Genomic DNA, 24,288 nt, shown 5'->3' with positions numbered 1-24,288 from the left:
GGGGGTGGAGAGGGATGTTGCATTACCAAGGCTTCACAGACATTGTTAGTGATGCTCTCTGGACTGATTACTCTAAAGAACATGAAGAACTTAGTTGTAAGACCTTTCTCCTCAAAGCCTCTCCTGCTCAAATTTAACACCTTTGTCCAAAGGAACACTTTTTAATGGTTTTCCTTTCCTGTACTAGAATCTAAAAATATACTATTCTTTTCCTTTTATTCTCCTCCTCATCCTCTCTTCTGTCTCTGTTTCTTTTGTGATTAAACCCTGGGCCTTAAACATAGCAGGCAAATACTCTTCCACTGACCTATATCCTTGGTCTTTAGATATTCTCATTTTCCAACTATGATAAGTACAATAATAATCTTTTGTCTCTAGTGTCTGTCACAGTGCTTTCAGGATTCTTGGAATTTCCTAGACTTCTTAGAATAAAATTAGGTGAAGGGGCATTGCTTTGTTGTTCATAAACAAACTCAGAGTTTATGCTAATAATGTGAAAAGCCTAATAATGGAAGCTGGTTAAGAGAGAAATTAAGCCTGTGGTTAGACAGTAGAGACTTTTGGTCCTACCTCTTTACCTATGAGGAGGGAAGAAGGGCTGAAGGTTGAGCCATTCACCACTGGTCAATATTTAAATAATCATGCCTATATAATAGCTCCTTCATTAAACCCCTAAATGAAGGGGTTTAGAAAAGAACTTTCAGGATGAGCATTTGCATCCTGGAGGAGGGAAGATGTGCTGCAAATTCCAGAGACTGGCCTTCCTGTGCTAAGGATACAGATGGTCTTCCCTTAGTTCTCTAAGCTCTTCTTCCAAACTACTGGATATATAGACAGAGTCAGAGGAACCACAGTTTTGTACAGGAGCCCTGAGACCTGTAACAGTAGCTGAAGGGGGTGAATGAACCTTGTGGGACCAGGCCATTGACCTGTGTGGTTTGGTGCTAAGTCTAGCTAGACACAATAAAGTTAAACTGTCAGCACACAAGTCGATGTGAAGCACTAGAAGCATTAGAAGTGGAGGAAACAGCTTGCTTCTCTACCATGGACTCCAAGGAGACCTGTCTTCCAGACACGATAGGACTGAAACACATGTGAGCTCACAGGGACTGTGGCAACATGCACAGGGCCCGCACAGGGACAAGCCAGATGGGGTCCCAGCGCTGAGAAGGGGAGGTGGATACTGGCCCCCACCCCACCAAGAGGCTATCTGCCATTGGCATCTACTTGAAAAAAAAATAGGCTTTTCCAACTTGTCTTATTGGTTTATTGCTTGTGTATTTTGATTTCAGGTTATGTTTTTGTGGAATCCATTGTTGTATGTGTTTGACTTTCTTGGGTTTCACTTGTGGTTTTTGTTTTGTTTTGTTTTTTTTTAATGAGAGAAAGGACGTGGAATTGGGTGGCTAGAAGACGAGGGAAGACCTGGGAGAAGCTGGGAGGGGGGAGCATGGTTACACTATATTGTATGAAGAAAAATGGTTTTCAATAAAAGTCAATCAGTAGAAGAGGATATAAAGTTAACTTTGTTTTTCTAGTTCTAGGTCTGTAATGGACTTTTTGGTTTTGCTGTTAAATAAGTACTTACAATATATTCAGTAGTGAAATCATGAAACCCAATGTAAATCTCTGCAGCTCCAAAATGCCTAGGTTGACTAAATAGCAGCCCACTGATGTACAGACTGTGGGCCTGGTTGATTTCAACATGTGATTTTTCTAATTGGCACTATGAAATATCACTCGGTTTGTGTGTGACTAATGTGTTTTGATGTTTACCTTTATGTCACATATCCTGCAGGACTGTCTCGGGGGAGAGCTCTTTTTTAACGATGCTACTAGGGTGCATGTTTATTGCATTGCTGAGAGCAACAGCAACTTGGTAAGGATGTGTGTCCACTCTTTTCCATTTTGTGATTAGTTAATATCCTTTTAGTCAGTATCTAAGATAAGAGGGAAAATTCTGAGTCTGAAAATATTTTTTCATGCATTGACATAATAAACCATTCATGTATGCATGGGACAATTCCTGGTATTCTTACATATTTTTAAAAACGAGAATTCTATATCAACTTGTTTAGTGTCATAAGAATGTCATAGTGTGTGTGGGGGGGGGGGAAGGGTGGAGAGATATGTATTTGGTTTGCAACACCCACATGGCTGTTTACAACCACCTGTAACTCTATCTAGTTCAGGGGATCTGATGCCATTTTCTGGCTCCTGTGGGAACCAAGCATGCACAACATGTGTATACATACGTGCAGCCAAAAGACTCATGCATACTCACACATAAAGAAATCTAAAGCCAAATTGTGGTGTATTGCTATATATGTAATATTACAATTATAAATTAGAATTCTCTTTTTATTAGTTCAAATCTAGTTTTCTTTTTTTTTTTTGTTTTTGTTTTTGTTTTTGTTTTTTTCCAAGACAGGGTTTCTTTGTGTAGCCCTGGCTGTCCTGGAACTCACTCTGTAGACCAGGCTGGCCTCGAACTCAGAAATCTGCCTGTCTCTGCCTCAGAGACAGGGCTCTGAGGCAGGGATTAAAGGGCTGGGATTAAAGGCATGCGCCACCACTGCCCGGCCAAATCTAGTTTTCTATATTTTAAAGTTTTCTACAATAACTTCTATAAACTCCTTGATATGGTTACTATTTAGTATTATATTTTACTTGTTGCTAATTGAGGTTTTTCCCAGTTTAGCTTAGAAATTACCTTTTGCATTTGAGTTTCATAGTGTCTGACAGAAGAGTTACAATGTAGGTACTTAAGACTTTGTTTTATTTCTCAAAGCTGAGTCTAGCCAAGGAGTGTTTGCATGCTTGGGCAAATACTCTAGCACTGACCTATTCTCAGCTTGAGTCTTGTACTTTAAAACCTGAGATACAATTCATACATCATAACATTAATCTTTTAAGGTCATGTTGTAGAGTATAATGTGGAATAGAATCTCTCAGTTCCACATTCATTTGAGGAAATCCTAACATCAGGACCTTAGAACATGGCTGAATCAGATAAGGCCTTAAAGGAAGTGGGTAAGATAGACGGCATTATATAGGTGGGCCTTATCTATATGAGTGCTCTCCTTCTAAGAGTCTGTGAAGACACAGGCAAGACACAAAGTGAAGGTTAACCACACAAACACACAGTAAGACGGAAACAAGGAAACTGCTTCAGAATGAAATCAACTCTTAGGACATGTCGATCTTGGACTTCTAGCTACCAAGTCAACTTAGTTTTTGTAAAAAGCACTCCTATCCACAGACATATATGATGTCATTGTGGATTTTAGTGCAATTAGCACATCTCCAGATGCATAAAATCATCACTGCCATCTAGGTGGAGAGAATCATCACCACCTGGAAAGCAAACACGTACTTACTAGTCATCATTCCTTCTACTACAGAGTTCAGGCTTCTCCTAGTCGCCAATAACCATTGATCTGTTTCCATCTCCACGAACGGGTATGCTCTGGATAGTGGCCTTTTATATTTGACTTTTCTCACTTTTTTGTTTTTTTTTGTTTGTTTGTTTGTTTTTGTTTTGTTTTGTTTTTGAGACAGGGTTTCTCTGTATAGCCCTGGCTGTCCTGGAACTTACTCTGTAGACAAGGCTGGCCTCAAACTCAGAAATCCGATTGCCTCTGCCTCCCAAGTGCTGGATTAAGGCGTGCACCACCACCGGCCTGACTTTTCTCACTTACGAGATTTTCAAGAGTTCTCCATGTTAGGGCATGTAGCAAAACTTCCATTTTCTGGCTGAGTCTGACTACTTTTACTCTGCTCACCACTATGACCAAAAACCCAACAGGCAAGTTAAAGGAGGATTTGTTTGGGCTCATAGTTTAGGATATTCCTCACCGTGACAGAGAAGACAGGGCAGAAGGAGTGGCTTGCAGTTTCAGGTGAGAATTGGCTCATACCTCAGGAGATCAGAGAACAGAAAAAGAATACTCAGCTGACTTTCTCTTTTTCCCTTTTTGACTCATCTCAGGACCCCTGCCAGCCCAGAGATGTCACTTCCCTCTTTAGCTAAACTCTATGCAAATGCCCTATAAGACACACCTAGAAGTGTGTCTGTCCTAAACCTAGTGATTCTGAATCTAGTCAAGTTGAAAATGATTATTAACCATTGCACATAGATATGCTATATTTTGTTTATCTATTTGTTGGTCAATGAGCACAGGTTGTTTCCACATCTGGAGCTATTATGGATAATACTATGGATATTTTTATTTTGGATCCTTTGTGACATATGGTCCATTTTCTTAAGTCCATAGGCATCTATAGGAATTAAACTAATGAGCCTTTCAGTGATTATATTTAACCCTTTGAGGAACTGACAAACTGTTTTCCTAATTTCCTAAGTATCTACACCATTTTATATTCCCAATAAAGATGTACTATGGTTCCAGTTTTCCATGTCACAATTAACACTTACCTTTTTATTGTCTTCCTATATGAAACATATCTCATTGTAGTTTTTATGTGCATTCCCCAAACTGATGTCAAGTACCTTTTATGTGGTTGTCTACCTAAATCTTTTCTTTAAAGTTAGGTTATTTCTCTTTTCATTGCTGGGTTGTTCAAAGTTTTTGATTGGTTTCCTGTTTTGTTTTTCTCTTTTCAGTCTTGTTGTATAGCTCAGCCCTGCCCTCACCTAGCAACCTTCCCATGTCAGTCTCCCACAGCACCAGGCAATATGTAAGCACTACCATACCTCTGACTATGTCCATCTTCTACTCACTGTAAATCATGTTTACAATGTGAGGCTCTAATTCATTCTTTACACGTCAGTTTCTTTCTACTCTGAATTGTTTAAAATATTTTCTTTCCTTAATGTCTTGGCATTCTTGAAATCAGTTAACCATAAATAAAAATGTTTATTTTTATATTTTTATTTTCAGTTCAAGGATCTGTTAGTCTATAATTGTACCTGTTTTTGTTGAGGGGGAGAAGAGGGGAACAGCTATCATAGGAGTTCCCATCAAGTGACATCTTCTCACTTTCTATCTCCTTTTAAAATTAGTTAATATAGCTGAAGATGCTGTTGGTCATGTTTTCTTTGACCAAGACTGACTTGGTAAGAGTTTACCAGTTCAAGATTTGCTTCTTCTTTGTAGACAGTTCTACAAATATACTGAGTGTCCCTAAAGCCTTTAGGGCTTTCTATAAGGTGTAGCATCTAACACCCTGACAAAGACAGAGCACAAGCCAGGCAAGGGACCTTTGTATACACACAAAAACAGTAACAGCAGTGGCAGCAGCATGGCTATCATCTGCCAAGTCAGCTGATTTTCTGGGAAAAGGTAAAAACTACAAAGATCAAGGTGCTTGAATATGTTGAGCTAAACTGCAAATCTCAGAAAATACTGGCTAAGAGATGCAAACACTGGGTCAGGAGGAAAGCGAAGATAGGCTATATGACACAGTTCTAAGCTTCAGCTTTTGTTTTACTTAAAAAGACAATAACATTTTGAAGCTGTTCACTTTATCACTATTTGGTAACTAGTCTTTTAGAAGGGTATAAACTAAGGCTATCAGGAAAACATGGGAAATTTGTGTTTGAAAACAAGTTCAACTAGAATGCCCAACACTTTCATAAAACTGCTTTCTTTAGTTGGATTAGAAGAGGCAGTGAGAGAATATTTAAATTATTCTTCTGTTCCCTGGGACCCTATCGCTGACCCACTCCCCCTAGGTCAATCCTCCACCTTTAAAAACACTTGCCCAGACTAGTCTTGAACTTGAAACTCTACTGCCTCTGCCTCCAGAGGGCTGGCATTACAGGCATGTGCTAAGCAGGCTTTTTTATATGGAGCTAGGAATTGGACTCAGGTGTTCTGAGCTATCTCTCCAGCTCCAAGATTCCTCTAATCAAGAGGAGTTACCTATTTTTGTTTAAGATTCTCCATTAGGAAAATTGTTTTTATTTAAATAGTTAAGTTTAATAAAGAGTTTATCATCAGGTCTATTTAAGAAAGTGTTTCACAGTCTTAAACAATTCTGTCTTTTATGACCTGTGTTTAGAAGAAGAGAGCCCAGCCAGGCCTTTAATCCTAACACTTGGAAGGCAGAGACACCCAGATCTTTCTAAGTTCAAGACCAGACTAGTGCACAAAGTGAGTTTCAGGACAGCCAGGGCTATGTAGAGAGACCCTGACTCAAAAAATAAAAGACAAAACAAAAAAAACCCAAAAGGACACACATAATCAACTTAAAGGCCACGTTGTTAAAACGGAATGCGAACATCTCATATAACTATGTTTGTGCTTAACAGAAATTATATTAGAATACTTATTAAAGATGTATAATTAAATTGCTATGCTTTAGGGGCTTAGTATTTGGTTCCCAGCATCTCTTTTGGGCTTTGCACAACCACCTGTAACTACAAATCCAGGGGATTCAACACCAGTGGTCCATATGTCTACTGATATACATTTTCACACATACACACCATTAACTAAAAGTAAATATTAAAAACATAAATTATGGGACTGCAATTTAGGTATTACTACACTGGTTTTATTTTACATGAGTTATATTTGATTAACAGGAATCTGGATTTACTTAGTTTCCATCAATTAAATACTATGTGATCACAGATAAACAATTTTGACTCTCAGGTTTGTTTTTTTTCTATATGAAATATCAAATTATTTAAATTATATGTAGCTATCACGAGAGCTTTGAAAAGTTTAATTAGTATTTTTAAAGTACTCTGAATTGTCAGAATAAAAAGACTTCATGAAAAGTAGCTGTAATCTTGCCCAATATATATTATAATTAATAATACATGCCAGAACACTCATTGTAGGGTCTTCCTTGACTCCCTCCTCCTTTCTTCCCTCTCTCCCTTCGCACTGGGGAATGATCCTAGACTTGTCAGCCAATAGGAAAGTGCTCTCTCACCGAGCTATATGCCCTACCCTCCTTAGAGGCAAGCTGCCCAAATGGCTCTTGAACTCACTTTGTAAGGGAGGGAGTAGCTAGGATTATAGGCCTACACAAAGGGACCTGGACCTGGCTTACATCAGTTCTTTGTTTTTGTTTGCAACAAAGACTTGCTTTAAAGCCAACTCACTGTGTATAGCACAAGTTGGGCTTCATATGGCAATCCTCCTGCCTCAGAGTTTATGCTACGGTATCTTAAAAACCCAGTTTTCAAAAATCTATTCTTTCTCCTCAACATAAAAAGTATTATGGTAGGGGCTGGAGAGATGGCTTAGCGGTTAAGAGAGCTGACTGCTTGTCCAGAGGTCCTGAGTTCAATTCCGAACAACCACATAGTGGCTCACAACCATCTTTAATGGGATCCGATGCCCTCTTCTGGTGTGTCTAAAGATAGCTACAGTGGACTCATATAAATAAATCTTATTTTTTTTTTTTTTAGTAAAGAATACTAGAGTCATAGCTCAGTGGTGGATTGCCTGCCCAGTATGCACAAAGTCTTAGATCCAATCCCTAGAATTTAAAAGCATTTTATTTTATAAAGAACTACTACTTCTTCACATACTCTAAAAGTACTTAGACCATTCTAACAAATACTATTATATAGTACTAAAAAATAGTCTGTTTTCTCTCTAATATAAAATATTTTATTATAAAGTATTGCTACCGCTTACATTCAGAATGTTCAACTTTTCTTATAACATTTATATTATGATGAGTGATTTTAATCCTCTGAATCAATATTTTCTTTTCCATTTAACAGTTTTTAGGAATTAAAACCTACATATTTAAAAACTTCTTCCAAAGCACTAATAACTTAAAATTTTTAATTGCTATTAAATGAAGCTTGAACTGAAGCTATTTTAGTAATAAATGTTTTACCATCATATACATACTAGTACATAGGCAATGTTATGAGATAATTACCACTTAGGTTTCCATGAGCAACCAAAATACAAATGTCAATACAATGATGAGTGTGGTGAGGCCGTCAACACACACCGAGTGCCCAGAGCCGGCCAGGACTGCTCTTTGGTAATCCCAGACATCAGAAGTAGCATGTGCTGACAGAACAGACAATGCAGGTTGGAGTCAGACGTGTGAGGTCTCCTCAAAGTGGGTAACCACATGTAACTACAAGTTCTCCCTGTGAGACTGTCATACCCATCCTATCGGGTGTTTTTGGATTATACAGCAAGTCAATATTAAAGGTGGCTTAACCACACCAAAGCTACTATAAAAATAGGGTTAGAAACAGATCTTGAATTTCCAAATTCTATTCTTTATAGAGCATACAGTAAATTTCAGTGTATACCTGCTAGTGTTTTGCTTCAGCACTCAGATAAACAGTGACCTAGAGTGTCTCTTCTTGCTTTCTTCTTCTCTGAGGCCTAACCCTTCTTGTCCAAACTTTAGTACCATATCCACAATTTGATTTATTCAAAATGTCAATAAATTTTATTAACTTAGAATTCCTAAAACCTTATTTATCTACACCATTCTCAACTATAACATGCTCTCTATTTATTGAGACAGGGCCTCATGCAGTTCCAGCTTGAACGTTCTATAATGTAGGATGACCGTGAGCATCGGAACCTCCTGCCTGCACTGCCTGAGTGCTGTCATTAGACCCACACCACATGCTTAGCCTACTCGGTGCTGGGGACCAAAGCTTCCTGTACACTAGGCAAACACTTTACTCAACTACATCCCACGCCTATAATCTGCTGTTTTAAAGGGTTTCTCTTTATATCTATGGTCACGTGTTGCATAATGATGTTTCCCAACAGGCTCCGCATGTCGCAGTGCTCTCATAAGATTACATTGCCTACAAGGTCAATAAATAATGTGTGCACAACAATAAAACCGCCTCACCAAGTACGTCTCAGAACTTATCCCCACTGTGAAACCACATGACCGTACTGATCACAGTTCCTCACTGCACTGGAAAAGCCAATGCCGCCGAGACATTTATTTATATGGCATTACAATGCAAAAAAAAAAAAAAGTAAAGAATATTAAAATTTTCTAAAATATTGAAGATGTCAAGTAATAAAACTGTGATAGACTTCTAATTTTTCTTTTGAGTGTGAAATAGATAAGCTGTTAATACTATCTGTCACTAAGCAGAAACCACTTAATTGATTCTAAAAAATGTTCAACCTGTCAATGAAAAGCAGACAGAAGGTGTGTATCACAGTTATTGAGGCAAATGACACAGCAAATGATACATTAAGTTCTAAAATTCCATGTCTTATCAACCACACTAAAGTAATCAATTTACTAAAAGCTTAAAAATTATTTAAAGGGGGTGGAGAGATGGCTTAGTGGTTAAGAGTGCAAATAGTTCTTCTAGAGGATCTGAGTTGGGTTCTGAACCCCTGTATCAGGCAGTGGTCAACAGCCAATAACTCGAGTTCCGGTGCATCCACCGCCCTCTACTGAACTCCATGGCACTAGCTTGCGTGCATGTGCCCCCACACAGGCATATCCGTACATGCTTAATTAAAAACAAGAAATATAGGACTAGTTAGGTTCCTCAGTGGATAAAGGTGTTCGACACCAATCCTGACAATGTGAGCTTCATCCCCAGGACTCACACAGAGGAAAGAGAGAACCAACTTCTCAAAAGTTGCTCTCTTACTTCCACACATGCACACACGGAATAAAATAATTTAAAAATTATCTATACATTTATCTTAAGTAAAGCACAAACATACTGTTAAATAGCCTGCCATGGTTCTTTTAGATAAATATCCTTTTCAAAAGCTTTGAGCTTGGGCTGTAGCTCAGTAGTACAATGCTAGCCTAGGATGTATAATAACCTGGATTCAAACTATAGCACCAGAAGGAAAAAGAATTTTAAAACCATAAGATTTGGCATTAGTACTGTATTTCTAGAATATAGCCTAGGTAGTTATAATAATACAAATATTATGGAGGAAGTTTTACACACTTATTATAAATGTTGTATTCTATCTTTTATGTTTAAGATTTTAAAAATTTAATTCTTGTGGGGGAAAAAGGGTAGTAGTACATCTGAAAACATGAGCAATTATTAAACTATTTAGAATTCTGGCCTCTATTTGCACCTGTATTCACATGCACATACTGTCACAGACACATATGTACATACATAACTTAAAAACCTTTAAGAAAGTTTTTAAGTGTTTCTCTTCCTCCCTCCCTCCCTCCCTCCCTCCCTCCCCCCCTCCCTCCCTCCCTCTCTCCCTTCTTTCTCTTCCTTGCAAGGTAAGGTCATGTTCATGTGTCCCATGAACTCACCATGTAGCCTAGACCAACCCTGTCCCTCTGACTCTTCCACTTCCTCCAAGCACTGGTGTAAGAGCTAGGGTTGCAGGCATGGATTACCGTGGGCCTAGTTCTGAACTGTCAAGGGTTGCAGGCATGGGTTACCATAGGCCTAGTTCTGAACTGTCTAGGGTTGCAGGCATGGGTTACCATGGGCCCAGTTCTGTACTGTCCAGAGAATTGACCATGCATGCTTCAGGTATGCCAGGGAACCACTCCACCAAAAGACCTATATCCCCAACTCCTTAAGGACTATCTTCTTCCTTTTAAATTATTGAAAAAAGTCATACTTCAATGGCTTGCTATTAAAAGATGCAGCATAAAAATAGTTCAATCATGTTTTAGTTTGTTATTAAGCCCTAGTATTTATAGATAGTAGCAATTCATTATTTAAATAAAAGTTGGCCATTCAGCTACAATCTGCTACCTCTTTTACTAGATTTGTACTGCTATAACAAAATAATATGGACTAAGAAATTTATGCATAGTAGAAACTTACTGGAAGCTAGGAAGTTTTAGATGTAGGTGTTTAGAGGTGTGGTATCTGATAGAGGCTATCCTATTTCCAAGAGGAGCTCTGTGTCCTCCAACAGGGAGGGATGCTATGTCTACTTTGTCTTCTTTAAGTGGTACTGTAGAACAGTAAATCAATTCCTTCAAACTTCCTGTAACCCCTCACCCCCCATGCTTTTTGGTTGTTTTAGGACAGGGTCCTACAATATAATTCAGGCTTGTTTCCATCTGGAAATTTTATTTTATTTTGCCTCAGGACTATCCAACTTTATATCCAGCCCTCAAGTGTTTTATTGGGGCTTTTGACCCTGTCCATGGGAGATTCCCTCTTTTGATTTAATTACTGTCCAAAGTCTCCAGTTTTTAAATATGATTGTATTGGTCATTACAGTTCAGTACATATAGGCTGGTAAGATGCCCAGGCAGGTAATGGTGTGTGCAACCAAGCCCGATGCCCTAAGTTCAATCCTCAGTATCTACGCGGTAGGAGAGACCCCACTTTTGCAAGCTGTCTTCTGACCTCATGTACACTCATAGAGTGTCATCCATTCACACACAAATAAACACAGGGAAACAATTCTCACACACAAATAAACACAGGGAAACAATTCTCACACACAAATAAACACAGGGAAACAATTTCTTATAAAAAAAAGTTTTAACACACACATTTTTGTTGGAGTTAGGCTATGGTACTTCCCTAAAACAGTAGAGGTGCAATTTATAAACAAACTAGAAGAGAAGTTTCAGGGCTGCAGAGATACTCAACTGTTAAATGCACAGGCTGCTCATCTAGAGGACCCAGGTTCCATTTTCAGTGCCCACGTGGCAACTCACAACTGTACTGACAATTTTGGGGTATTGGTTTCTTTGAAAAACATAGAACAATCGTAAGAATATGTTTTTGTTTTAATCCCAGATATGGGGTATGGGGCTGCTTCAGATTGTTCACAGTGGCCGACTCATGCTCTAGCAGGGGTGTGATTTTTGCCAGCCGCAGATAGTTTCTGCGGTTGTCTGATGGTTGGAATTCTGGGGACTTTTCCTAGGGTATGTACATGCTAGAGCCCCAAGGGGTGGGCTGGTGGTTGGTTGTTGTGTCCAAAGAAGAAACAACAAAAAATTAGGTATCCTGATGGAGAAGCTCAAACTTGCCCCAAGGAACAAGATGCCCCTTATCAGCAGGAAGCAGTCCAATAATTACTCCCCCTTTTCCCTCTATTCTATTCTCTCTTCTGTTCTAGTGGATCCAACACCCTCACTCAGACATACATGCAGGCAAAACGCCAATGCACATAAAATAAAAATAAATAAATTAAACTATGCTCAATTGTTGAAGAAAAATAACAGTCTGATGCCATACTAAATGTATATATAGGAAATTTTTAAAAAGAGAAATTTCTACTACAGGATTTTTTATGCTAATGGACAGAATAAACATTTTCTCAATCTCACACAATAGGATATTCTAGATTATTTTTAAAGATGTCTAAGTAAAATGTATATTAAATTTCTACATGTTGTTTAGTTTTCATAGTTAAACATGATCTACTAATTGTACTATGTATTTATTAATTTACGGTACTTTCGGTGACCTTAGGGTAATATTCTCCCAGTAGACAATTCCCCAGTTCCTTAAGATTCAAGGTTAAATTTTATCCTGTTAAAACTCTACCTTTATCTCCTCTTTTATGACTACATGGCCATGCACATAGAACAGTGGAAGGACACATAGCAATTTCTCAGTGTGACCGCAGAGCATGCTGGTGAAGCAGTAGAGGCAGGAGGGCAGATTACAAAGCAGAAGGTAGAGAGGCAGGAAAGAAGAGAGACACCCCCCCCCCTTAAGCCTATATTAAAACAGCTAGGATGTGTAACATAATTACTGTAAACTTTAAAACGTATCTATATCCAAGTGTGCATGAATGTCTTAGTTTGTTTTCCTATTACCATGACAGAATACTGTAACAAACACAGTTTAATAGAGGAAGGGCTCTTCTGGTTCACAGTTACAGGTTGCATTCCATCATGGCAGGGAAGTCTCAGTGGCAGGAGCAGGACCATCCACAGTCAAGGGCAAACAGCAAAGATCTATAGAAGAATGCTACTGTTCATCCATCTCTCTTTTCATCTTACCCAGAGTTCAGCCCAGGAAATACTGTTGCCTACATTTAGGGTGAGTTTTCCCATGCCAATGAACTCAATTAATGAAGCTCTTCACAGGCCAACCTAATCTACACAACCCCTGACATACCGTATCCCTGTATCAAGTTGATAATAAAAGCTAATCACCATGCATACATACATACGTTACATACGTTATATACATACATACATACATACATACACGTTTATATAGAACTCAAGTAAAAACTTAAGAAGGGGGATGCAACCAAACTTCTCAGAGGGAGTACCCACAGAAACTCTCTCCATAGTTGCTTCTGCTTCCAGCCTCTTGAAATATAAACAGGCAATGGAGGGCAAATGTGGTTCTTATGGTCACAATGAAGTGTGTGTGTGTGTTATGTGTATGCATAAGTATATATGTATGTGTTTATCTAGACTATATTACAGAAACAGTGATTATTTAATCTAGGTTTGTGACTCTCTCTAGAAGTTTGCAGATTCTCTGTAAAGAACCTGTGATGGTTAATCTTGTTAGCTAGGTGGTCTTTTGAATTACCTATGAGACAGCCAGCCCTTCGGACATACCTAAAAGGCATTTCCAGATAGGTTTATCTGAGGTTGAGGACCCATCCTGAATGGAGCCATCATCATTGTATAGGCTGGGGACCCAACTAAATGAAAAGGGACTGAGTAGAGCACCACTCTGTTTCTTTCTGCTTCCTGACTGCACATGCACTGTGACCAGCCTCCTCACTGTCCTGACACCATGCCTTCCCTGCCATGACAAAGTCCCACTGCGAACTGTGACACCAGATTAGTCTTAGGGCTTCTACTGTTATGGAAAAACACCATGACCAAAAGGAACTTGGGAAAGAATTTTTGCTTACGGTTCTGCATTATAATCCATCACTGGGAAGTCACAGTTAGAGGCTGAAACTGATGCAGAGGTCACAGAGGAACACTGCTTACTCGCTTCCTCCTCCTGTCTTCTTACAATACCCAGGACACCAGTCCAGGGATGGAAGCACTTACACTGAGGTGGGCCTTCCTATGTCAGTCATTGATCAAGAAAATGTACCACAGGTTTGTCCACAGGCCTACTTGATAGGGAGCACTTTATTAAGGGTCCCTCTTCTAAAATGACCCCAGCTTCTGCCAAATTGACATAAAACTAGTCAGCCAGCACAGACTCTTCTTTCCAGAAGTTACCTCTGTCAGGTATTTTTGTCTCCACAAGAAAAGTTATGAATACAGGACCAGACAGAGAGTATTGTCTCAGGTACTCAGTTCTGATTCTGTAGGAAGAAAATAATCATACACACGTGATGCTAAACTTCTGGTGTTGACTTCAGTACCCAGTTCTGCAATCAACACTTATCTGGTAGATGCTGTGCAGGTCTGTGGTTGTGGACCACCTCTATAGCCTGCTAACCATAAGTGCAGGTGATTACCCTACTGTGTAGATGACCTCATCCAATCAGCCTCAAAGGGACTGAGGTTTTCCAGGAAAGAGAAAATTCTCCCTCAAGACTGTCAAAGTCTCCTGAGTCTACATGCCAGCCTGCCTTATAAATTTCAAACTTGTCAGGCACCACAATCGTATTAGCCAACCCTTAAAGTAAATCTCCTGGTAAGTGACAGATAATGTGTGGTATACGACTGCCCATGCTTCTCTGGAGAACCTTGACTAATACATAGACAATACATAAACTAATGGGCATGACTGTTCCATTAAAAGTATTTACAGTAACAGCTGGTGGGTGAGATTTAGCCCAAGTTCTCCAAACCCTAGTTGTATCGTTAATAAGAGATGGATGCTTTCACTAAACACCTTTTAATTTTTTTAAGATTTAAATTTTTAATTAGATGCATATGTGTGTCAGCATGAGGACTTGTGCAAATGAATACAGTGTTCTAGAAGGCTTCCAGGGGATCAGATGCTTTGCAGCTGGAGTTAGAGGCACTTGTGAGACGCTGGATGTGGGTGCTGGGAACTCCAAGTGCTCTTAACCACTGAGCCATCTCTCCAGCCCACACTCTAGGTTTTAAGCAGTGTAAAAGGAAATTGTGCCCCATGAATTGGAAGTCATGCTCGCTAGGACAGAGTCTGGAACAACTGTGAGTGACTGCAGTTTCTAAGAATGAGGCCTATACTGAAGTTGTAGCGTGAGAGCAGTTTCTCAGGGTTGCAGGCTGGCACCATTTTCACATGTTCTTATACTTTTCAATATTACCTTTGGAGAGCAAATTTTTTGCTGCCAAAAAAAGCAGAAGTCAATTAAAGGAATGTTTTTAGATATTCATTTATTAAATTTTGCACTTTTTCAATAAAAATTGTTGAGGAAAATTAAAAATTTATGATATCGTTAAATACAAGGGTTACAATTTTTGGCACAAAAAGAATTCTTTTTACCAAAGATGTACAGCACAGGACTTTCATGTAACATTTATTACAAATAGGGATCCTTAATCTAGAAAATGGGACCTACCTATATGTTTATTTTTATTATTTTTTATTTGAGTCAGAGTCTCATAGCCCAGGCTGGCTTGGAACTCTGTAGTCCAGGCTGGCCTTGAACTTGTGATCCTCCTGCCTCCGCCTCCTGAGTTCGAGTGCTGGGATTACAGGTGTGCGCCACCATGCCAGGCGCTACCTATAAATTTAAATAGTAGATTCTCAAGTTAGTTGGTAACCCCAGATTCCCTTCTCTAGCCTAGGGATTAATAAGATTTTCAGTTTAGAAGAAATTGGTATCCCAAAAAGGTTCTGTAAATACTTGTCTCATCGTGGAGAAATCTGTTTGTCAGAAGGTTAAGATAACCGATAATTGAAAATGATCAATTTGTCAAAAGCTAACATCGCCCCATCTTCCCAACAGTAAAGAATGCACAGAGGAGTTCCTAAGAAGGTTTTATGGTATAATGATGAAAGGAGCAAAACGAGTAACTTGAAATGTGATATCTGAAAGAGAATTCTAAGTAATCCAGCAGATTAAACAATAACAATGTGTAAGCCCAAGAATCAGGGCTGTGACCACGGCCAGATGACAGACAAGTTCATACGGCAGAGGGATGAAGTGACTTAAAGGCCACTAAGACACTGTCTTAGAGAAGTAAAGAAATGGAAACCAATGAAACAGTGTTGGCAAGAGGTCACCAGAGACACGTGAATTCAGAAGGGAGCCACAGTCGTAAGGACAGGTCATCAAAGGGCTAAGTGAGAGAACACTGCAAACCAAAGGGACTCGGGCTAGTGTAGAGGAATTCTGGTTTCAGATGCTTGCTATCAAATCCTTTGCTCTGATTACTGTTTTGAAAATATAGTCACTATTTTACTTACATCCATAACTCCTAGTAAAGCAAAAAATGTCTTTAAGACAACAAAATTTCAATATTTGTTGACAATGATAAAATATTTAAAAATTCATAGCAGAGAGTAAATCAATCTCAATCTCTCTGTCTCTTTTTTTTAGCTATTACCTAGCATTAACTAAAAATTAGACTCTGGAGCCTGTGAGATGGTTCAACAGGTAAAGGAGCTTGCTGCAAAGACTGATGGCCTGAGTTTGATTCCCCAGGACTCATATGGCAGGAGAGAACCCATTCCCACAAGTTGCCCTCTGACCTTCACACATGCTCTAGTGGCAAGCACCCCTCCACTTACACACTTACACACACACAGATAAGTAAATATAACCATTTTTAAACAGTTAACACCTGGAAGCTCTGTGAACTAGGAAGGTGGCACCACACTCATCTCTCATAGTACCCTCACACTGAGAGGAGACGAAACCAGAATCTGCCAAAACCTGCACCGCCCTTGTCAGATTTAGGGGTTCTGTAGAAAAGTTCCCATTACTACATCTGTCTACTCTAGCTCAGGAAAATGGTGCAGTTGATCTTCCTAACACAAAATAAACTGGGAAAAGATGTTCAAGGAATCTACACCAAGTTCCAGAAGGGCCAAGTGGTGGCTTGGACACATGACATAAGTGCTAACAATTATGGAATGCTTGCTATGTTCTAAGAACTGACAGATCACCTCATTTAATCCTTTCACCACCACCATGAAGCATAGGCAGCACCAAATCCACAGGAAGAAGCCTGGGTTAAGGAATTCTTAGCAACGTTAAAGAATTGCTGGACACAAAGGTAATCAGACGAAGTGCTTCGATTTGAACCCATGAATTCTGATTCTTAAGGGTGTTGTACGGCCAAACAGAATAGAACAATTATTTCTCTTAACAGGACAGATTAAATCTCCTCAAAAGTAATCTGTACTTAATTCTAGCCTTTACCAGACATTTTGTCTACTACTCCCTAAAAGGATGACATCTGGGTGTCAACTTTAACAAAAATTTAAAAAACCCCAAACCCTGAAGTTTGCACTAAAGTTTATTACAGTGATGAGTGAGGATAAATGAGACAGAGAAAATTACTGACTGCTACTTCTTTGATCAGATGAAATGACAAACCCATATGTATATGTATGTGTACATATATACACATATATATGGCATTTCACTTAATGGAATTATGTGGACCCAAGTTATCCTTAAAAACAAACAAACAAATACCCCTAAATCAAATAGGTCACTTAAAAACCCAAGTGCCCTCCCTGTGCTTCCAAGTTTCAGTAAGAACTTACCGTTAAACAACTTGTGTTTGGTCCATCATTGAAACTCCACATAATTTGTGGCTTTCCCATACTCTTTTGCATTTCTTAGGACTCATTTACATCTTAGTTTACCACATTAACCGTGGTTTTGAAAGTTTCTTCTCGTATTCACCAGACTACGTCACAGATTCCCTCGCTCTTTCTAAAATAAGTGGATGTCTGCTGCAAAACCTGTAGCTGCGCTGTCAGAGCTTTAAAAGCCCGATTTTTAAGATTCAGAAGTGATCGCCAACATACCCCATTACTACAACTTATTTACTCCAAGGAAACTGCCAGCAGGGTGTACGAAATCAATCAGAAGGCTGTAGGTGGAGGGAGAGCTGTCAAATCCTACAAGGTTGGGCAGGGAGGACACGCCAGGGAGGCTCGAGGGGAGGTGGGAGAAGGCAGCGTTGGACTCCATTCCGTAAACAGTCACTGCGCCACTTGCCAAGCGCAGAGAAAACAAGATCCACCCACGCAACCAGCCGGGCGGGACCCGGAGCGGCGGGCCTTGCAGGGGCCCGCGGCGGGCGCGGGAGCGAGGCGGGCGCCGAGCCCCTAGCACTCCGGGCGGCGACCAGCCCGGCCGGCCTCCCGCGCCGCTCCCGGCGCCCGCACGCCCGCACGTCGCCGACCAGCCGCGGCCGCTTACCGTGGCGCCTGGCAGCTTCCCCCGAGGCGGCCCTCAACGGCTGCCGCAGTCAGAGCACCACCCCGCGGCGGGGCACGTCTAGCCCGCCCGCAGCTCCCGGCTCCCCCGCAGCGCCGCCGCTCTCGCGAGAAGCGGGCCGAGAGCGCGCAGAGGGCGGGGGAGGAGGAAGGGCGGGGCTGCCAACGGCGGCGGCCACTTCTGCGCCGCATCCGGAGGGGCGGCCGCCATTGTGCTTCGTCGCCGACTTCTCTGCTCGTAGCCCGGGAACCGAGCCCAGCGAGGAAGGAGGCGGCGGTGTGGCTGCGGCGAGCGCGACACTCCCTGCGGAGTGCGAGGTGGAAGAGGGTAAAGAGCGGCGGCGGCGGCGGTGGGGGAGGGGAGCGCTGGAGTGCGGGCCTCCTCCCCCAACCTCGGGACCCCGCGGGCAGGGAGGGCAGCTGGTGCGTGTCCCTCGGGGACCCGAGGCGGCCCGTGGAGCCGGGCGGTCGTAGTGCGGGGTCGGCCCACCCGGGATTTCGCTAGGTTTCCCAGCCCCTCGCAGTAGGTGGAGGTAGGCCTCTCCGCGGCCCCGCATCGTGAGTGGCGTGACACTGGTGTATGAGCCAGAAAGGATGGCTCCTCTGATTCAGACCGGGGCGGAGAGGGTGTAAGGGACCGACTCTAGACACGCAGGGTGTGAGGAGTAAAATGCACCCTCACCTTGAAGAAACTGCGTAGTGAAGAACACACACACACACACACACACACACACCACGAAACCACTACAATGAACACCCTCCTTCCTCCCCGCAAAAGTAGGTGGTAGTTAGTATATGGGAGTGGGAATCCGTGTGGGTCATAAACACGTCGTCACGACCAGTGTGGAAACAATTTAAAGAGCGGGCCTCGGGTCACACGCCATTCTATAGTTTTTGTTTTTTTTTTTTAAGTCCTCATTTCTTACTCTCTTCTATACCCCCCTTTTGTAGCCAGAACGAAGGGGTGAGTATCGAGATACCGTCCTGATTTACAAATTAAACAAGAGTTCCTTTACTAGAGAGGTAGATAGATTCCATGTATTTTTCACAAGATAACCAGAAATGGGGTCAGTATTTTCTTTGAGGAGCTCCAGTGTGTGTGAGGCAGGAGCAATGGAATCCCAAACTCTGGGCATCGCTATGGCTGTGGTTCTTTAACCTCTTCAGATTTCCAAGTTGAGATGAGTTCCCCCAACTCCTGGGATGCGGTTTTTTTTTTTTTTTTTTTTTTTTAATGAGTTAGTGTGTGAAGCAGTCAGCAGCTACACTACAGGGCACAATACTTGTACTGTGGGTTTTTAATGACTACAAACAAAAGGAATTTACCACCCGTTTATAACCAAGCATTCTGGACAGAAAAAAAAAAAGAACAAACCTTAAAACTTGGACTTTGTGAGTTGTGTCCCCATAGCTTCATGTATAGATGGGTTGATTAGAGGTCTCTGCCCTTGTATTTCATGCTGGCACTGAACTCACGATGTTACCCAGACTGACCTCTAACTTAAGATACTCTTCTTGCCTAAGCCTCCTGAGCTCTGGGATTGCTGGAGTGTGCCTCCAGATCCAACACCACCACACAGCTCTAGTTTTGCCCTAAATGTTTGGTACACCGTCTCCCTCCCTTTCCCCATGCCCATAGATTTTTTTTTCATCATTCTTTGACAGTTTCACATATGTATATAATGGAATCTAGGGCCCCCCCATTACCTTATTTTCAGTTACATGATGGGTCGGATGTCTTATGCAATGTAGGGTCAATGTAGGGTCTTGGGGCATGCTAATTATTTGCGCTCTCAGCTATATTTAAGACACCTCAACCCAGGTCAGGTGTCTTGAATAAGGAGGATTGTTTTCGTACTTCACAGATTTTTCTCTGTGTTCTACATGAAGGTTTTGGGTAATCAACTTGGACATAAATCATCTGTAGCGTTTATGCAGACAAATGTTATTAGTTCCATATCCATCTCACACACCTGTCATCTGTTATATCCACATTTTAATATGTTTTAGGAAAATAATCGTACAGTGGAAAATTTATCAAGTAATAGAAAGCATTGTTTGGTTACCAGGTTAGAGCTTCCCTTTGCAGGAATGAGCTTGACGCAACATCTTCCTACAACTCACAGTTTAGTCATCAGACCAACGAGTAAACAAGCGCAGTGACTGCCTTACTGTAAATACTGGACGGTCGCGCTGTGGGGTGTGAAGTAGGCTTAGGCTTGGAAAACTGTGACTGCAGTGATGATGTGCTTCCCGTGGTGGAAAGTTGGTGAAGGAAGGCTAGAGCTTAGCAGGAAGACTGAGGAATAAGAGTTGTACCCAAGTACAATTATCTTTAGATTATCTTTGTTGACACAGTCTTCTGTGACGGTAAAAAACCTGAGAATACCTAAGTAGAATGTATAAACGTATCAAGCCACACCTTTAAGCAACAAATTAAGTCTTGAGCTAGTAAACTCTAGATCAACAATGGGCCAAATTGGATCACAACTTAAAAATGAATGAGTTCCTACTGAAGTTGTTAGATCACTAAAGGAGAACTCTGAGGTAATTCATTTATCTTTTTTTTTTTTAATGTTTTTGCAAAGTTATATCATTAGTAAAGTTGCTGGGAGTGAATCTAAAAGAACTGAGTAGAAATGGTAAAATTGCTTCATAATTTGACAGTTGACTGAGATTTGATATTTGTAATTTTTCCTTTTCTACACTAACATGAACTTAATGTGGCCAAAGCTGGTTTTACCTGTTCTCAAGTATATTTCCTCTGACTACTGGTTAGACTAGATAAGTTTGAACAGCAGGTTTTAAAATCACCTACTCCCCTGCACCCATTTTTGCCAACAGCTATAAAGAGGCTAGGCTTGTAAAAGCTAGTAATCTTGTATTTCTGACTTTGCATGAAGAAATCTAAATTGGTTTTCAGTTGCTGAATGAAGATTGAATTGAATCACCTAAACAGTAAATTCATTTCAACAGGAATAGGTTATCTTTAAGTGCTGTAGAACTGATAGACAAGCTTATTTATATTTTCCAATGAAGATGCTAAGTTTTCACCTTTCAAAAATAGTTTTAAAATACCTTAAAATACTAATTTACAGTATTAGGAATACTGTAAGTATGTGGTAGCTAAGTATCAGAGTTTTTAAAAGGCCCAGAAGTTTAGTGTCTGAAAGAGTGCCCTGGCCGAGTGGTGGTGGTGCACACCTTTAACCCCAGCACTTGGGAGGCAGAGACAGGCGGATTTCTGAGTTCGAGGACAGCCTGGTCTACAGAGTGAGTTCCAGGACAGCCAGGGCTACACAGAGAAACCCTGTCTCGAAAAACAAAAAAAACAAAAAAAAAAACAAAAAAAACAAAAAAAAAAAAAAAGAAGAGCACCCCTCATTTGGCCTCATTTAGCTTTTCCTGCCTCCGGGGTGTAGGTTGATATTTGGATCTTGATACTCCGTGTGATCTATTATGGTATGATGTTTCAGAGTAGCATTTGAGGAGTGAAAGTGGAAGCTGCAAGACCTCTTTGGACTCTTTCAAATCAGACAGTATCATTTGCAATACACATTTACATTTAAGGGGTAGAAAACTAAAAGTTGGTGGTGTCCTATCTAGACCATCATCATGGCTTTGCGAGATACATTCATACTAAGGTGCGGGAGAAAGTAGTAGCTGTTTTCTTATTACTTACACAGATTTAGAGCATTATAAGAATGTACATTCTTTAAAATGCCATGATTATTGCAGTTGCTTTAAAATAATATAAGAAATGGTAAGTATACAATTCTGATTGAGTAATGATAATTTGTTTAACATTGTTGATTGGTATGTGGAAGTTAATTTTTCCTGTTTTTTTGTATGTATAAGAATTTAATAGGAAATTTAAGCCCTGCACATCAGGTGATCTACACTCTTATTTTGTGACTATGACCTCAACTTAGTCTTTATAAGCACAGCACTTTTTGGTATTCACTTTGTAGATGTTAAGATTATAAACAGCTATTTACATTTTGTGTATATGTTGTATATGGGTATGTGTGTGGATTCTCAAGCCCATCTGTGTGTGGGAGCCAGAGGTCAATGTCTGGTTCTACCATCCTCCACCTTGTTTTTAGAGATAAAGTCTTTACAGTCTCTAAATGAACCCGGAACTCACTGGTCATGGGATAGGTTGGAGAGCTAGCCTTTGGCATCTTCCCGTCTTGGTTTCACAGCACAGATGTTCATTACCATAACTTGATTTTTTATGTGGGTGCTACAGATCCAATCTTAGGTCTTCTTTCTTGAGCAGAAAATGTTTTACATGTTGAACAATTCTCCTTCCTCCCCCTCCCCAAACTTATTTTTTGACACAGGGTCTCTAGCCCAAGCTGGTCTTACATATGTGAGAATGACCTTGACTTTTTAATACACGTGCCTCTACTTGGTGCTGAGATTATAGCCCTAGCTTTACTCCCTTTTTAAAGATTTATTCATTTATTTTATGTGTATGGCTCTATACATGTGCACCGTGTGTGTAGGAGTCCAATGAGGTCAAAAGGGTGCAGCCCATCACCTGAACCTGGAGTAAGTACAGGTGACTGAGCTGCCATGTAGGTGCTGTGAACCAAACCTAGTCTTCCGCTAAGAGCAGTAACAGCTGTAACTGTGGAGATATTATGGTAACTACATTTTTAGACCTTTCTTTGCAGTGAGTGGATTGTGTGTAGCCCTGAGTGATTCTTAAAATCTTTTAGTATATGATAAAGGCAAATTTCAAATAATAAGAAAGCTGGGCTGGAGAGATGGCTCAGCCGTTAACACTGGCTGCTTTTCCAGAGGTCCTAAGTTCAATGCCCAGCAACCACCTGGTGGCTCACAACCACTGTAAGGGGATCTGATGCCCTCTGGTGTGTCTGAAGACAGTGACAATGTACTCATATACACAAAGTTAAAAAAAAAAAAGCCAATATACTTTTTGAGCTACTTATATTCCTAACTGTTAGTATTATTTCATAAAATCTAGTATTTGTTGAATATGTGCTGTGTCAGCTAATCTCAGAATACACTTTTGAAAGTAGTATCAACATTTTCGTAGGTAAAAAATTTAAGCATTAGAGAGATTAAATACAGAATCATACCACACAGATTTCAAAGCATCTTACATTGTACTATTTTTCTACAAATTATTTGAATTTGGTATGTGCTGAAAATTAGGTAGTGATCAGCTTATTTCCTACAAAACTTCAGTATCTTGGTTTGGAAAGAAAGTGGTAAATGAACTTTACTAATAAATGTGTTGTTTATATTAATAAGTGCATAAAAAGACTTAGGGGTAGGAGACAGCATCAGCTGATGTGGATGGGTTGGATCTTCTCTGTTAGTCTAGGATTATGGTTTGTGTCTACTATGTTACTATATTACTTGGCATGCCTGAATGAAACTGTTATGACAGTATTAGGACACAGAGATCTGCAGAGTGATAGAATCAGGCTTAGTGTGGCACAGCTTGTTAGTCCAACTAGAGGCTGAGGTAGAAAGAGCACAGCTGCAGCGCCATTCTGGGCAACCTAGTGAGACCTGTGCCAAAACAGTAGTTTTTGTTTTGTTGTTGTTTTGAGACGGAGTCTCACTGTACCACTCTGGCTGGCATTGAGCATCACCTACTTTAACCTTGTACTCAGAAGTCAGCCAGCCTCCTGAGCGCTGGGATTAAAGGCATGTGTCACCTATGCTTGACTCAAATGGTTGTTAAAAAAAATTATAGTTTAAGGCTGGATCTCAGTGGTACAGTGCTTGCCTAGCATTGTGAGGGTCCAAGTTCAGTCTCCAATACTGCAAAAACAGAAAGAAAAGCAACTACTTCTGAGTTGTACTTCTTCTTCTCTGCTTTGTAAGTTCACAACTTTCCTAATTTGTTTAAGTGAAAATCCAAGTTGTACACTGACAGGCAACTTGTGGTAGGGTTCAAACAAAATGGTCTCCATAAGCAGGTCACAGAACTTCTTTTCTTTTTCATATGTTTTCTATTCCTCCCCCAACCCCCCCTCTCCCTCTACTGGAGACTCACCCGCGCCCCCGCCCCCGCC

General features: G+C 40.5%; 2 protein-coding genes across 14 annotated transcripts in view; one reads left to right on the top strand and one right to left on the bottom strand.

Annotated features, from left to right (window-relative positions):
- The window catches only part of Baz2b (bromodomain adjacent to zinc finger domain 2B), a 304,725-nt gene extending 286,454 nt beyond the window's left edge, over positions 1-18,271 (bottom strand). For all 9 annotated transcript variants that reach the window (XM_028769276.1, XM_028769275.1, XM_028769278.1 and 6 more), the window contains exon 1: positions 18,213-18,271. The gene's annotated coding sequence lies outside the window, so the exon portion shown is untranslated. The remainder of the gene's footprint in view (positions 1-18,212) is intronic.
- A 140-nt stretch (positions 18,272-18,411) lies between these two features.
- March7 (membrane associated ring-CH-type finger 7) overlaps positions 18,412-24,288 on the top strand; it is a 35,341-nt gene continuing 29,464 nt past the window's right edge. For 4 of the 5 annotated variants that reach the window (XR_003711666.1, XR_003711665.1, XM_028769196.1 and 1 more), the window contains exon 1: positions 18,413-18,557. The gene's annotated coding sequence lies outside the window, so the exon portion shown is untranslated. Of the gene's footprint in view, positions 18,558-24,288 lie in introns of all 5 variants that reach the window. The other variant, XM_028769194.1, reaches the window with a different exon arrangement.

Source organism: Grammomys surdaster, unplaced genomic scaffold, assembly GCF_004785775.1.
Source record: "Grammomys surdaster isolate TR1022 unplaced genomic scaffold, NIH_TR_1.0 191, whole genome shotgun sequence".
Classification (NCBI taxonomy): Eukaryota; Metazoa; Chordata; class Mammalia; order Rodentia; family Muridae; genus Grammomys; species Grammomys surdaster.
The sequence above is the reverse complement of the archived record's forward strand: the minus strand, read 5'-3'. Positions and strand labels throughout refer to the sequence as shown.